The 16,010-nt window shown below is 42.3% G+C and overlaps 1 protein-coding gene across 2 annotated transcripts in view; it reads right to left on the bottom strand.

The window, feature by feature from the left end:
- Nucleotides 1-16,010, bottom strand: part of ARID5B (AT-rich interaction domain 5B) — a 189,161-nt gene that overhangs the window by 79,975 nt on the left and 93,176 nt on the right. The gene's annotated exons all lie outside the window — the stretch shown is intronic.

Here is a 16,010-nt window from a genome sequence, read left to right as displayed (position 1 = left end):
AACAACACCTACCTCAAAGTATGGTTGTGAGAATTTAAGGAGATAATGCAGGTAGTTAAGTGTTTCATAAATGGTAAAGTTGGCTTCACCAAGCCTTTCACATGATTCATTAAATGGATATCATTCAGGGACACAAACTATATTTAGGCACCTCTCTCAATACAATAAAAGGTATGAGCTACTGCTATTATATATACTTTTTCTATTAATTTTTATTGGAGTATAGTTGCTTTGCAGTGTTGTATTACTTTCTGCTGTAGAGCAAAGCGAATCAGCCACAGTATACATACATCCCCTCTTCCTTGGAGTTTCTTCCCATTTAGGTCACCACAGAGCACTGAGGAGAGTTCCCTGTGCTATACAGTAGGTTCTCATTAGTTATCTATTTTATACATATTAGTGTATGTATGTCAATCCCAATATATATATACTTTTAATTAACCAGAATTCTCAGGAAATGAGCTGTCCTAGTTAACAAAAATATAAAGTTTACAGAGAATCATTACAAATCATTATTTCACTGACAGAATGCAAGAATGTGAGAACAAAAGGGGATCTTAAAGATCATGCAGCCTTGGGGTTCTTAATCCAAGGTTTCACACAGTCTGTGAACCTGAAAAATACATGCAGAATTTTCTATATTTGCTTGATATGTTAATTTTTGCTAATAATAATGTTCAGAGCCATGATGATGATGATATCTGCATGCACATTTTTATCAGAAGAAGATTTATAGCTTTCATCAGATTCTCAAAAGGGGCCGAGATCCCAGAAAGCTCAAAAATCCAGTCCAACCTTCCATTTCACATGTAAGACATGAAAACAAGAAGTCAACTGAGGGGGCTTCCCTGGTGGTGTAGTGGTTAAGAATCCTCCTGCCAATACAGGGGACACGGGTTCGAGCCCTGGTCCGGGAAGATCCCACATGCCGTGGAGCAACTAAGCACACGCGCCACAACTACTGAGCCTTCGCTCTAGAGCCCGCGAGCCACAACTACTGAAGCCCGCACGCCTAGAGCCCGTGCTCTGCAACAAGAGAAGCCACCGCAATGAGAAGCCCGCACGCCACAACCAAGAGTAGCCCCCGCTCGCCACAACTAGAGAAAGCCTGGGTGCAGCAACAAAGACCCAACTCAGCCAAAAATAAAGATAAATTAATTAATTTTTTAAAAAAAGAAGTCAACTGAGTTGCTGAAGCTCCCTATTTAGTATGAGGGTCAGATCTGAACCCAGGTCTCCTGACTTCCACCCAAGTGCCCTCTCCTGTGCTTTTTCTTAGTTTCTCGGGAATTGATAGCACTAGTGTATTATCTCTCCAACGTCCTGGCTCTGCACTAAAGGCAAGGCCTTCACCTGAGCCCACTGCCTAAGAAACAGACCGCACCTTCTGCTGCTATTTCTTGCCACACTGTACCACTCATGTGGGCACCAGCTACAGCCCAAGGTTCCTCCATCATGCCTGGACAGAAGCAAACAAGGAAGGAGGAGGTGGCAGTAATAGTTACGTTGTCAACTTCCATTCTCCGTTTACCACTGCCACCGACGCCAACTTGAGGCAATCCCATGACACTAAGCCTCAATCTTAAGTGTGCATGAAGTGTAATTAAAACATGGGACATTCCCCATTTAAATTCAGGAGGTCTGAGACTAAAAGCCAAAATTTTAGCAAGTTCTTCAAGAGACTGCTGATGAGGTGAAAATCTTTACCTAAACTCACTTTCTTGCCTAAGCCCAGTATCCACTGAAGAAATTTTTTCCTGTTGTGCTTTAGAGCTGTACAGAAACTCAGGGTCTTCATTCTGAGCACTGGTTCTGTATCTTCAGCCATAGCTGTGGAAGGTTCAGAAGATAAGAGCTGATTGTGAACTCAGCCCACAGCAAGCTCTGATTATCTATCTCTCCACTATTGCTCAGAAGGAAAATAATTTTGGCAATAAGAGATTCCTGGAATTTATCCTAAAGAAATCATCAAAATGCTGATATTTGTATAGATAAAGATGTTCATTACAGTGTTAATTATACATTAAAGCAACAAAACAAAACTCTGGAGGAAATGATATAAACTTCTAACAGAAAGGGATTATGTAAACTCAGATACATTCATTTTATGTACTATTATGCAACCATTAAAATGGTGTTTATAGGGCTTCCCTGGTGGCGCAGTGGTTGAGTATCTGCCTGCTAATGCAGGGGACACGGGTTCGAGCCCTGGTCTGGGAGGATCCCACATGCTGCGGAGCAACTAGGCCCGTGAGCCACAACTACTGAGCCTGCGTGTCTGGAGCCTGTGCTCCGCAACAAGAAAGGCCGTGACAGTGAGAGGCCCGTGCACCGCGATGAAGAGTGGCCCCCGCTTGCCACAACTAGAGATAGCCCTCGCACAGAAACGAAGACCCAACACAGCAAAAATAAATTAATAAACTCCTACCCCCAACATCTTAAAAAAAAATGGTGTTTATAAAAATGTTGACAGTAATATGAGGAAAGGTTTATTTTGTAATAACTAAAATTTTAAGATACAATTGCATATATAAGATGTTCTCAATAAAAATGCTTTGGAAAAAGACTGGAAGGAAATGGATGAACAATGATGAGATTATTCGTGTTATTTAGGTAGGCAATATCAGAGTGGATGAGAACACCAGCTTTGAAGCCAGACAGACCTGAACTGGAGCCCAGCCTCACCACTTACTAGCTGTGTGGCTTACTTGCTGTAAACTTTCTGAGCGTCTGTTTGTTCCTCTGTGAAGTGATGGTTAATACGAGCCTCCTTATAGGGGTGCCGTAAAGATTTTTTTTTTAATAAATTTATCTATTATTTATTTTTGGCTGTGTTGGGTCTTCATTGCTGCACACGGGCCCTCTCCAGTTGTGATGTGCGGGGGCCACTCTTCATTGCAGTGCGCGGGCCTCTCACCACGGTGGCCTCTTCCCAGCTCATATGTTTTTCAAAATAATTTTCTCATGAAATTACTTCCATTATGGAAAATACAAGTGTAATAATAATAATAATAATTGCCACTCTTCTCTGAGTATGGACCACATGTCAGGCCTTAGGCTAAGCCCTTCCCATGCATTTTCTTGCTTAATCTTTACAGCACCCCGGGACTTCCCTGGTGGCGCAGTGGTTAAGAATCTGCCTGCCAATGCATGGGACATGGGTTCGAGCCCTGGCCCGGGAAGATCCCACATGCCGTGGTGCAACTAAGCCCGTGCCCCACAACTACTGAGCCTGTGCTCTAGAGCCCGCGAGCCACAACTACTGAGCCCATGTGCCACAACTACTGAAGCCCGCGTGCCTAGAGCCCGTGCTCCGCAACAAGAGAAGCCACCGCAATGAGAAGCCCGCGCACCGCAACGAAGGGTAGCCCTTGCTCACCGCAACTAGAGAAAGCCCGCGCACAGCAATGAAGACCCAGTGCAGCCAAAAATAAATAAATTATTTATTTAAAAAAAAAAAGAACTATGGGACAGAACGCACTCCCTAGAGCATAAGACCTGTCATCGGTGCTACGATAAAAACAAGCCTCAGAAGAACCAACTATTACCAACCCCCTCCTCCTCTCTGAAAGCCCATGTGCTGGGGATGGGGCAGTAGTCAGTGCCCTGCGAGAGTACAGTTTCTGGCACTGTGTGTGAGATCTTCGTTAAAATATTTTATCTCTTATTTAAAAGACCTACCGCTCATGTCTGGGACTGTGAGGAAGAAAGTGACCTGCTAAACCTTGCGTGTGGTGAACCTGCCTCATGCAGGATCCCCTGTGGAACTCTCCTGGGAGCCAGAAGACCTCATCCTCATCCATAAATAACACAGAGCAAGTCAGGGATCCATAAAGTATCCTTGGCCGTAACTGCCATCCACTAAGTAATCTTCGGAATAGTGAACATTATGCTGGCTAAGCCTCTTCCTTCCCAACACTTTCTGATATGGTTCCAGCCTGAACTGTAATCTATATATACTATGTTCCTGATCCAGAGAACCCACATTTAATTAGAACTTGCCAGTGTTCTGTATGCTAACGGTCCCTCCACCATTCCTTTTTTTTTTTTTAACATCTTTATTGGAGTATAATTGCTTTACAATGGTGTGTTAGTTTCTGCTGTATAACAAAGTGAATCAGCTATACGTATACATATATCCCCATATCTCCTCTCTCTTGCGTCTCCCTCACACCCTCCGTATCCCACCCCTCTAGGTGGTCACAAAGCACAGAGCTGCTCTCCCTGTGCTATGCAGTTGGTTCCCACTAGCTATCTATTTTATGTTTGGTAGCGTGTATATGTCCACGCCACTCTCTCACTTCGTCCCAGCTTACCCTTCCCCCTCCCTGTGTCCTCAAGTCCATTCTCTACGTCTGCGTCTTTATTCCTGTCCTGCCCTTAGGTTCTTCAGAACCTTTTTTTTTAAGATTCCATATATATGTGTTAGCATATGGTATTTGTTTTACTCTTTCTGACTTACTTCACTCTCTATGACAGACTCTAGGTCCATCCACCTCACTACAAATAACTCAATTTCATTTCTTTTCATGGCTGAGTAATATTCCCTTGTATATATGTGCCGCATCTTCTTTATCCATTCATCTGTTTTTAGTTTACATCTCTTTTTAGTTTTTTAAGGAACCTCCATACTGTTCTCCATAGTGGCTGTATCAATTTACATTCCCACCAACAGTGCAAGAGTATTCCCTTTTCTCCACACGCTCTCCAGCATTTATTGTTTGCAGATTTTTTGATGATGGCCATTCTGACTGGCGTGAGGTGATAACCTCATTGTAGTTTTGATTTGCATTTCTCTAATGATTAGTGATGTTCAGCATCCTTTCATGTGTTTGTTGGCAGTCTGTATATCTTCTTTGGAGAAATGTCTATTTAGGTCTTCTGCCCATTTTTGGATTGGGTTGTTTGTTTCTTTGATACTGAGCTGCATGAGCTGTTTGTAAAGTTTGGAGATTAATCCTTTGTCAGTTGCTTCATTTGAAAATACTTTCTCCCATTCTGAGGGTTGTCTTTTCATCTTGTTTATGGTTTCTTTTGCTGTGCAAAAGCTTTTAAGTTTCATTAGGTCCCATTTGTTTATTTATGTTTTTATTTCCATTTCTCTAGGAGGTGGCTCAAAAAGGATCTTGCTGTGATTTATGTCATGCCTATGTTTTCCTCTAAGAGTTTTATAGTGTCTGGCCTTACATTTAGGTCTTTCATCCATTTTGAGTTTATTTTTGTGTATGGTGTTAGGGAGTGTTCTAATTTCATTCTTTTACATGTAGCTGTCCAGTTTTCCCAGCAACACTTATTGAAGAGGCTGTCTTTTCTACATCTTATACTCTTGCCTCTTTTATCAAAAATAAGGTGACCATATGTGCATGGGTTTATCTCTGAGCTTTCTATCCTGTTCCATTGGTCTATATTTCTGTTTTTGTGCCAGTACCATACTGTCTTGATTACTGTAGCTTTGTAGTATAGTCTGAAGCCTGGGAGCCTGATTCCTCCAGCTCTGTTTTTCTTTCTCAAGATTGCTTTGGCTATTTGGGGTCTTTTGTGTTTCCATACAAATTGTGAAATTTTTTGTTCTAGTTCTGTGAAAAATGCCATTGTTAGTTTGATAGGGATTGCACTGAATCTGTAGGTTGCTTTGGGTAGTATAGTCATTTTCACAATGTTGATTCTTCCAATCCAAGAACATGGTATATCTCTCCATCTGTTTGTATCATCTTTAATTTCTTTCATCAGTGTTGTATAGTTTTCCACATTCAGGTCTTTTGTCTCCTTAGGTAGGTTTATTCCTAGGTATTGGTATTTGATTCTTTTTGTTGCAGTGGTAAATGGGAGTGTTTCCTTAATTTCTCTTTCAGATTTTTCATCATTAGTTTATAGGAATGCAAGAGATTTCTGTGCATTAATTTTGTATCCTACTACTTTTTGTATCCTGCTACCAAATTCATTGATTAGCTCTAGCAGTTTTCTGTAAGCATCTTTAGGATTCTCTATGTATAGTATCATGTCATTTGCAAACACTCACAGCTTTACTTCCTCTTTTCCGATTTGGATTCATTTTATTTCTTTTTCTTCTCTGATTGCTGTGGCTAAAACTTCCAAAACTATGTTGAATAATAGTGGTGAGAGTGGACAAACTTGTCTTGTTCCTGATCTTAGAGGAAGTGGTTTCAGTTTTTCACCATTGAGAACAATGTTCTGCCACCATTCCTTGATGTCCACAATGAATTCTGATATCTGAACGTGAGAGGCGGGAAAGGTGGATGCACTAATTTCTGGATACAGGCTACCATTTGCCCTAACTTAAGGATGCTCCTCGACTTCCTCAGAAAGAGCAACTTAGAGGCTGTGCAGACTCCAGGGACTGTTAAGCTTCGTAAGAAGTGAACAATCTTCAACCAAAGACACTGACCAATTTATGAAGACTGTTCCTCTAGTTTGAAAAGGTGAGTAAATGTTGAGAGAAACCTGGTTGCTTTGAGCTAGACATGTTCCCTTGAGAATTAAATCAACTGGCGATGAGCTAAAGTTTAAAGATTGAGGTCAAGAAATACTTGACTCTAAGGAAGGTGATAAGATAGATGATGGAGATTTGAAGCCCTCTGGAACCTAGCAGAGTTTTTATATTATTTCCACAAGCATATGTTGTTACAAAGATGAGTATGGCATGATTCTTACCACCACCACCACCCCCCCCGCAGGAGCTTAGAATCTAGTGAAGAGAAATGCAGTTGACGCTGGTAACTTTAATACCAAGCAGAAGGAAAAAATAACTTTGGAAAAGTACTGAGTAACACGAAAGGGATAAGGAGCAAAGTGTCCAAGATGATTATTCTGAAGCTACTCGTTCAGCCTAGAAGCAGCCCTTTAAACAGCTAGGAAATCAAGCAGGCACCTCGCTCCTTTACCCGCTGCTGCGAAGCTCGTGCAGCCCTCCCTCTCTTATACACCCAAACAAACATTTCCAATTTAATAAGAGACACATTGATTTTTCCTCCAAGAGGTTTCCTCTGGGTCTTAACCACAACGGGGCCTGTGAGAGAAGGACTCAGGAGCACGTGAGTCCTCAGGGGAAGGTGACATCTTCTAGGAGGAAAAAAAACGTTCTGCTCGTGGAGGCTGTTTTTTTGTCTACGCTGAAAGCTAAAAATGGCAGAGGAAAGAAACCTCATTCTCTGAGCTTCAAAGTCCGTAGTATTTTCCACCTCCTCACCTGAAATAACTTCCTCCTTTTTGAATCCCTCAAGGTCCAGCTGAAGATCCACTTCCTCTAAGAGGCCTCCCTGACCTCCGCACCCTCTTTCGTACATCTTTTAACTCCAGTGGCACCTAGACTTTGACCTTCTCAGTTCGCCCTTCACAGACTGCCCGGCAGCCTCCATGAGATGGCAGAGCTTTCCCATTTGCTAAAGCTTCACGATATCATCTCTCTGAATGCCAAAGTAACTCCAGACTCTTAGCTCCACGCTCCTCTCACGCTGTGGTGGAAAGTGTGCTCACGGTGGTCAGCAGCCCGGGAAGGGGGCGCTACGACTCGCACGTCAGCAGCATGTTAGACCTGTGACCCTGCAGCCACCGTGTGACCCTAAGGTTGCTCATGGGTCAAAGGCAGGATTGTTAAAAGGATCACAGATAACAGTGGCAGTGACCACTGCTCTACGGTTTATCTCAACCACCTTGATTTGTAAGTGTCTTGAGAACAGAGACCAAGATCCCAACAACACCTGGAGCTCTGCCTTCAACAGAGTTGGTGCTCAGTGAATGTGTGGATAAGAACCCAAGAAGCATCAGAACGCACAGCCTTCTTCTGCCCAAGTCCCACATTCTTTCGTCCTCCAAGATGGCGACTGGATAGCCAGAAAGGCAGTTCAGAGAGGAGTCTTAGGGACAGAACTTCTAGGCAACTTCCAAAGGGAGCATAAAGCCCAGATGATGGAATCAAGGCCCACGCCAGCCAGCAATGAGGAGATTTCCTGAGCAGGCATCACAGCTAGCTCCCTTGCCAAGAGCCTGGCTACTCAGCGTCCTTTGAAAACCCATTTCCAAATCATGGCAAACGAAATTTAATTTTAAAAAGGGAAATGATTTATGTGCTACAGGAATAAAGAAGTGACAGAAGCAGGAAAGCTTGCATACATTTCATTTTTTGAAATTAGACCTATAATTTTTTCATTAAAAACGAGGATGCCAAGTTGGGAAAGCCAATGCACTCTGAGCAGAAAATTACAGAGAGGTGCATAAGGAAAGTCCTGTCAGCATCGCAATCCCATGCCTTAAAACGAGTCCGGGAGAACACAGGCTAGTTTACTACTGCCCCCTTCCACTTCTAAAGAGTTCCAGCTCTTAAAGGGCTCGATACTCACATCTGCTTCTCTCATGGAGTGGGAAGCCACTGGGAGATCTGAGCACGGAAATGGTCATTCCGACTGCTGTCTTGAAAAGAGACCAAAGGACAGCAAGGGCTGAAGGAGGGAGACTGGTGTAACATAGACAAGAGAAGACGTTGGCATCAGAGTTTCTTGATCCCAATCCAATGGTTTCCCTATTTTGAATCTTTACCATCAGTCCTTGCTAAACCATTCCAACACATACCAATCCCTCTAAATCCTACCGAACCTATTTCACGTCGATCATCTAGAGACCTGGTGGTCAGTTATCTGTTTCCTGTCAGCCTGATGATCTGCGGAAATCCGACAGCTCTTCCCGAGCAGGGACCAAGGTGGGAGGCACGCAAGTATAACGGTTAAGAGTCACACTGTCTAGGTTCAAGTCCTGGTTTTACCACTTGCTAGCTGTGTCATGTTGCTGTGCTTAAGTGTCCTCATCTGTAAAATGGCAGAGAGCAATGCTATCGATACGCAGTATGCATGTATCCGTTCATTCACGTAACCGATATTCATTATATCCCTACTGCGTGCCAGGTATTGTTCTGGTCCCCAGGCACATGGTTGTGAAAAGACAGAAGAGCTCCTTGCTCTTAAAGAGCTTACATATAGTATGGGTGGGGAGGAAGCCGACAGACTAAAACACGTAAAGAGACAGATATAGGAGTTCATTTCCGATAGGGATGAGGGACAGGAAGATAAGGATACACTGGGTGATGGGACAGAGCCAGATCTGTGGAAGAGGGAAGGTCAGAGAAGACTTCTCTGGGGAGGAGACATTTGAGCTGAGGCTGGAATGACGAGAAGAAGCCAGACCCACGATATCTGTGGAAACACATTCCAGGCAGAAGGACAAACAAACAAGTATTTCTGGAATGAATGGATGTCGAATGAGTTTAAGTAGCAAATGATACCTCATTTTCCCTAGGAGGCTGTATAGGTATGAAATGATTTTGTGCATGTTTTTTGAGGCATCACTGTGGACCCCATATGTGGTTAAGGTAGTATTGGGTGGTGCAAGAGGTACAAGAAGATTCTGTGAACCTGAGTACTTAAGCAGTACCTGCCATGTTCCATCTAAGCGCTTTAAGCGATTAACTCATTTAATCTTCACAACAACCCTGCGAGGTATGGTCTACACCTAGGAGGTGTGGTCATGGCTATCCCACATTTTGCTAATACCCTTGCCGCACACTACACTGTAAGATCCTTAAGAGCAGGGAATTTTTCTGTCTTGTTCACAACTGTGTGCACAGGCACCACTTGCCGCACTGTAGGTATTGAATATATTGGTGAAACACAGGAATGGATATGGGCATACTGTGTATCAGACAACGTCCTGGGCCCTAAGCATCCCCAGAGAGCCTCACCCAAAGTCCAAGGAACTTAAATCAATCCAGTTTCCCCGACAGGATAGAATGAAGGAGTTTAGAGAGAATCTTCATTTATCAAGAAGATTTTAAAAATCAAATGAACACAGACTTACTCGGGACCTCATTCCACCAACCCTACCCCTAACCAGCACTTTTGCCTGTGATTTTTCAATGACCTGGCTCCTTCCTGTCGTGTGTGTGGTGTGTGTGTGTGCGCGCGCGTTTTAACTGATAAAAATATCTGTTTCACCCTGGAGAGGAACATGTTGATCTTGCTAAGGTAATAGGATATAACTTTCTTGCTTTTCTCGATAAAATCCTAGGTGAAATATTAGTCAATATAGACACAAATCCTTTCTTCTGGGGTGAACAGAGTGTATTGAACCCATCAGTCCAAATAGTTTCTAATAACCTATGGAGTCCACTCAGCTACAAAAGGAGTCCAGAGTTATTTTAAAATACATTTTAAGTTCTAAAAACAGAAGAGAAATCCACTAATCCTACCCACTTCATATATCACGACTCCGTAAATTAATTTACAGTAGCAACATAAAAATTCTTTTTATTAACCCCCAAAAGGGTTGGCACCCTAGCTTCCAACGCCTCTGCCCAAGGAGGCCTGTTCTCCAGTCCTCTTTGTGTCTCGCTGTCCTGGAAGCCAAAGCCCTATGTCCACCATTCCATGTACTCTAGAGCACATCCCACACACCTCTACCAGCAGACGTATTGCGGTTTGGTTGACTGTGGTATGATGAACTTAACATTCTCTCTGGCCCTGCTTTGGCAGCTACATGGAATAAAGAGCAGGTAACCAGGAGTGGTCGTGGTTAGACCATCCTCTATGATAAACAGAACCTCTAGAAAACTTCCAAGACAAAGCAGTCCTCCAAGCGAGATCTCTGAAGGTGAAGGTCTTCTGCGGAAACAGCAATGTACAAGAAGCACAACTCCTTTGCCACCCGGCTTCAGTTAAAGAGAAACATCTGCCTTGTTATCATTTGGGAGGTGGATGGGCACTGTAGGCAGGCAGGCAGGGGAAGCCTGAATGTGGACATGGGCCAGGAACAAAGCCATCAGATCATCGAAATCCACTGAGACCTTGAAACCTACTTTGGCAAGAAAAAGATGTTTACTCACTTACAAATTCCCATGATCTTTAACAAAACAACTGCCTTTCCTTTCATTTCCAGCAAAGCATGTGATGTTTAGAGGGGAAGAGGCAGTGTCGTCCAGCTCGTTCTTTACACTTCAAAATAATTTTATAGGTCCTGAGTTTTCTTTCATAAAATGTCAAGGTTTCATCCCCTCTTCTGTTTCCCTCCCTCCCTTTGCTTTTTCTTCTTTTGTCTATAATGTCATTATTTCACCCCACAGGAAAATGGAAAGTTCAGGGCAGAGTCAGAAAAGCGTCTTTAAAACATACTGTAAAAAGTAGAAAACTATTCTTTTCCATTAAGGTTCCAGTAAGAGCCCCAGAGTCTTAGGAAAACGGTTCCTTTATTATTCAAAGAGGAAGATAGGTTTAGATGACTACGTACAAGTTGTCTGAGGCTTAAGACTCCAATAGAAACAATAGAGAATCTTCATTTATCAAGAGAATTAAAAAAAAAAAAATCAAGCGAATACAAATTTTTTCTGAGCCCAGCAAGTGGGCTGTTACTACTGGATTTTATAGATGGGACAAGTGAGGGGCCTTACGTCACTTGCCCAGAGCACAGCAAATCAGACGGTTGAGCCTTGATTAAACCGGGGCTATGTGCCTATAAGCCTAGCACTCTTTTTATTCAATACTATAACATGTTACCCCGCAGCCCCTCAGCAGAGGCTATGTCTTAATATTGATGTAGCCAACTTCTCCCCGGGGATCAGGGTTCACGGTGTTCTCCATATGGACCAAACACCAAGATGACGGTCCACCTCATCTCTGTTCTGTTCGGGTGATTTACCACATCCTTCCTTTAACCTCATCCCACTCCTTGGTCAAGAAGCCCATGCACACACGCACACGTGCACACACCATCTGCCAAGGAACTTAGAAGCATGACTTCTTATGTCTCTCTGCAATTCCAAACTCAAACCAAAATAAACCATACTTTTATTAATTTTTTAACCAACCATATCTTCATCCATTTAGCCTCACCCACCTTTAAAAACTGATTTCACCTCATTTACATTGGGTCTGCCTCACATCTCTGATAGAAGCCAATACCTTAAAGTTATCCATTTATCTACCATACTGCGGGTGCCTCTGTTTGGATTTAGCTGTCGACACCTCACACATGTGAAATCAATTTGTGTGATATTAATGTAAACATTGTGCATTACAAACTGGTGGACATTTTATTGTTCTAACAGGAAAAACAGACAGAATGTTTGCAGGTGTGTGTTTTCTCTACAGCACAGACAATAACACACTATAAATGACAGTAAGTGTTTTACAAAAGGATCATCACATTATAAAAAGAGGTAAAAGTAAGGTGGGGGGCTGTCAGAGAATGTCTTATGCTAGCAGATTCTGACAGGACAGTGGGGGGCAGGAATTATACGTAGGGTAAAGATTTTTATGAGAAAAAATTGCCATTCATAATGTCACTTTCCCCTCATTGTTATTATAACCTCATTTCCTAATGGCATGTGCAAGACAACCAGTTTTCATAATGCTTTGGTGCGGAGTCCATTGCTTTAGTTTTAAAAATAGTCAACTCTCTTGTGCTAAGAGAACAGCACATTGCCTTTCAGAGCACTGTAACTGACAAGATGGAAGAAAGCGGGCAGGATGTTGAGGCTGAAGCTTTTCAATCACCTGACATTAATACGATTCAATTTATGCTTATGTCATAGGTTTAGACATTGTGCTGAAATGTAAGCAAGGAAGGGGCTTGAATAAAATACACTGAAGAAAGCAGATGGTAATGCTATCAAAACCCTTCAAGCCTAAAATAACCTTTCCCAAGTAAGGAGAACAGTTAATTAAAACCAGGATATATTTACTCTATGCTGAATATCTCAATGTAAATAAAAATCAAAATGACACTACTGTCATGTGGGACTAAATGATGAAATTTCATCTATTCTCTTTTTCTTTCATAGTTTCTAATCAAACTTTTCATTAAACAGCTTCATAAAATTCCATGGAGAATTTATTTACAGGGACTCGCTGCAGATTTAAAAGCCTTACTTTTATTGTTCAATTAAATCTGTTATTCAGTGGACGACATTAAAACAATGGGAAAGGGGTGGGGTGTCTGAGCAGTTGGGCAAGGTTGTCACACGAGCCAAGTCCATTTTCAGAGATGAACCTGGGGAATGGGAGTAAGCTGGATGGCACACAGAGGAAACGAGGGGACATCCCTGCTCGAGAAAGAAAGGCCAGATCCGTTCCAAAGCCGTGGCCTGGGTTTGTCCCAGCCCAGGTCCACCGACTCACATTCATGTCCTACTGGTAGAGCGGGCATCAGGCCATTTATAAATCCCACACAGATAGCACGGCCTCCTGAGGGTGATGACTAAGGGCAAACAAATCTAAGAGAGACCAGCAGCTGACCCAGGGCAAAGGCAGCCATTCCTAATGGAGGCTGGACCTGAATTTTAAATGATCTAGGTATTTCCAAAACTTTTCTAATAACCTCTCTACCTATTTTTATTTTTTAAAAATTTTTATTGGCGTAGAGTTGATTTACAATGTGGTGTTAGTTTCAGGCGTACAGCAAAGTGAATCAGTTATGCATATACATGTATCCACTCTTTTTTTTTTTTTTTTTAAGATTCTTTTCCCATATAGGCCATTACAGAGTGTTGAGCAGAGTTCCCTGTGCTATACAGCAGGTTCTTATTAGTTATCTATTTTACATATAGCATTGTGTATATGTCAATCCCAACCTTCCAATTTATCCCTCCCCTTCCCGCCACTTCTCCCTACTGTTAAAAACCAGATCCAGCTCTGCCTTTTCCATAAGGCTTTCCCTGACCCCTCACCATGATATGACCATCCTCTCCGGCCAGGCCGCCTCCTGCATGCCCCCAGCTCACTGTGAAATGCCTACTGCACGTGCCTTCTACAACACTCACCCAATACTTCATCACTGACTTTCCTGTAACATGAGTTAACCTTTCAGGTGCGTTAATCCTGTCTTCCCCAATTAGATTTTAAATCCTCCAAACAAGCAAGGACTGTGTTTTATTTATCTTTGGAACACCCCCCTCCCACCCTCACTCCGTAACCCCATTTAATAAAAGAAAGCAAAAGATATATTAGTTAATAAAATAAACATTATTTAATCGTAGGAAAGCAGACACTGTCCTTTTGAGAAGAGCCTTGGAGGTATTTTATAGCAATTTATGAATTTCATGTGTCAAAGGCGTAGCTGCTAAATGCTATGCACTCTTTGCCATCAGCTCCACCATTCATCCACCTGGTGATATGGCTAATAAAATTTGATTTTTACAGCCTAGGCATACTGTTACCTAAATTACATCTGACCAATTACTGAAGTCACCAAACGTGTGGTACAGAATATATACTGTGCAGAAAATTCATCTGCGGGCCCCCCGGCACTCGCGGTAATCTGACAGAAGTGTTTCAGTCATCTGGCAGTGTTTAATATTAGGAACATTTGTTTAATGCCAGTCACTAATTAAATTTATGTTCTTCCACCAACTGTCGGTTGGAGAAACCCAACCCCGCGTTTCAACAAACCCTTTAACCCATGTTGATTTCAAATATAACCAGTTGGAGGTTTAAAAGGAATTTCTCTGGAAATTGAGATGTATGACCAGAAGTGCAAGGTGGGGGAGGGATGTTGGTGAACGTGTTCAAATTGGGTCAGAATAAGCTTTTTTTCTGTTCACTTACTAAAATGAAACCCTGTAAGAAGTCCCAACTATCTGAAGTATAAACTTAACTAAAAAAACCTGATATTCTACTTTTTTAGACTAGCCATCTAGAAGCTCTTTAAAGGTACCTTCATTCCAAAAGAAAGCTTCCACCTTAAGAGTCTGGAGAAGAAAAACAGCATTAAAATTAGCTATACCAGAAGAAGATTCCGGAAAACATTCAAAAGTCAGATGCTTGTGTTTGTGAGAACATTTAAAACTAATTTAGTAACTCTTAAACAACCATTGTGATCGTTGTTAAACTGCAACTTCTATTACCAGTTCTAGATACAACAGCTTTGAAACTCCATGACTAATAACTCTTAAATTAGCCAAAAAGGTTAAAACATTTTTTCATTATATTACACTGTGAAACTCTAATTTAGAATACTCTTAAATGAGGGAAAGCAGTTTTTCAGTTCTATTTTGTTTCAGGAATTTAGAGACCTCTTGAGCAGCAAGCAGGACAGAGAAACGCTTTGTCCTGGGAGTAGGGGCTAGAGATGAAAAACTCAAAAGAGAAGTATTGAAAAGGGAAGATTTATAAATGTTGATCTGAAAAGAGAGTATGTTTTAAAAATGTATTAGATACATTCATCTACTTGAATAAAAAGGTTATTTGAACATTAAGAACGATAAGAAAATCATAGCTTGCATAAACACTACTACTCTCTTTTAGACCGATAATCCAGAGTTGTGAAAGGCACCTGGAAAAAGTTCGGAACAACAAAAAAAAGTCACGTCTAATAAACTTAGGTCCCCTTCCTCTCTTTTCTCCCTTTGTTCTTGGATCAAGATGAGCCGTCTGGTCACCTTACCCTCATCTGCCCACACACCTACTTACAATACCCCCCGCAGCAGCTCCAGGGCTGCTGGAGTCGTGAACAATCAGACTGGAGAGGCCACCATGGACCCCCAAACCACGGTGAGGCCTGTAACGGCTGAGCAGAATAATCTGAACCTGAATAATCCGCAAAATTAGGCATCCTCGGAAAGACATTACCCAACAGAATCAAGGAATGTTCTGCCCCAAGGGACCCCCTCACACTCTCTAAGCCAAGGGTCTCCACTGCGTCTGTACCCAGATACCCACACGGGAGCCAGCGCGGCTCAGTCATCACCCCGCTCACTCTACGGTGGTGATTCCCAGAGAAGGGAGAGGGTGAGAGCTGGGGGTGTCTTTGCCTCTGTAAGTATAGGAACTGCCAGGAGACACGTGTACTACAATGACGTGCCCCCTGGGTATTCTGATGTCCCCGCCCAGCCTATTGAGAACCACTGATATGATCCAATCTCTTCAAGAAAGAGATGAGAAAGTGAAGATGTGAGAGATGTGAGTTTATCTTGCCTCCAGTCTTTCACGGCATCATGACAGGTCTTCTAAACT

The sequence above is a fragment of the Monodon monoceros genome, unplaced genomic scaffold (genome assembly GCF_005190385.1).
Source record: "Monodon monoceros isolate NGI ecotype Baffin Bay Population unplaced genomic scaffold, NGI_Narwhal_1 Super_Scaffold_4, whole genome shotgun sequence".
Taxonomy (NCBI): Eukaryota; Metazoa; Chordata; class Mammalia; order Artiodactyla; family Monodontidae; genus Monodon; species Monodon monoceros.
The sequence above is the reverse complement of the archived record's forward strand: the minus strand, read 5'-3'. Positions and strand labels throughout refer to the sequence as shown.